Below are 772 nucleotides of genomic sequence, written 5' to 3'. Positions count from 1 at the left end.
TTTCACAAGTTAGCTAACTTTTGGTTTCTCACCTGCTCCCTCCTCTGTTTAGGAAGACGACTAAGTGCCAAACTATGTAGGTTCAATTCAAACCATCTCCTAACTAAATAACTTTAGGCAAGTACTCACCTTCTCCATGCCTTAGCTTTCTTATTTGTAAGATGGTTGAGTAACACCAACCTTATATGATTTATGTGGATTAATTGAGTGAATATTTATAGAGCACTTAGAACAATGTCTAGTATGTAGAAAGCATTATATAAGTGTTTGCTAAATAAAATAAATACTTAATCGCTTCTCGGCCTTTTGGCTAAGATCAAGTGTAATAAAATACTTTCATTGATTTTTTTAACATTTAATTATGATGACTTAAATAAATCACCTACCATTGTGTCTGACAAATAGTGAGTAGTCAGCAGAAGTTGCCATTATTATTACAGGAGGTGATGTGGTGATCATTGCTAAACATTACCTTACTAGTAGACTTTGAATCATACACTGGGGAGAAGTCTGTTTGCTCATTAATAATGAGAGTTAATGGCCCTTATGCAATTTTTCTTCTTATAGGCCATATAATCAAGTAAAACAATGATGGTAAGGGAAAATTTGTTCAGGAAGAGATCCTCTAGGGAGTTTTTTTTTTTTAAGGGGTGGTAATATAAAGTTGTAACTGTCAGGACTGTTCAAAGCTGATGAAAATGTTACTAAAGAACTAAAGCTTTATCTTTAGAGTGGGCATAATTAATAAGGAAGAAATCAAGCTTTCAGAGCC

At 33.5% G+C, this 772-nt stretch overlaps 1 pseudogene; it reads left to right on the top strand.

Annotated features, from left to right (window-relative positions):
• The first annotated feature begins 290 nt into the window (after positions 1-290).
• LOC135275997 (U2 spliceosomal RNA) lies at positions 291-417 on the top strand (annotated as a pseudogene).
• The last annotated feature ends 355 nt before the right edge of the window (positions 418-772 follow it).

Source organism: Aotus nancymaae, unplaced genomic scaffold (assembly GCF_030222135.1).
Source record: "Aotus nancymaae isolate 86718 unplaced genomic scaffold, 86718_ANA_hifiasm-v0.15.2.pri h1tg000019l, whole genome shotgun sequence".
NCBI classification, from domain to species: Eukaryota; Metazoa; Chordata; class Mammalia; order Primates; family Aotidae; genus Aotus; species Aotus nancymaae.
The sequence above is the reverse complement of the archived record's forward strand: the minus strand, read 5'-3'. Positions and strand labels throughout refer to the sequence as shown.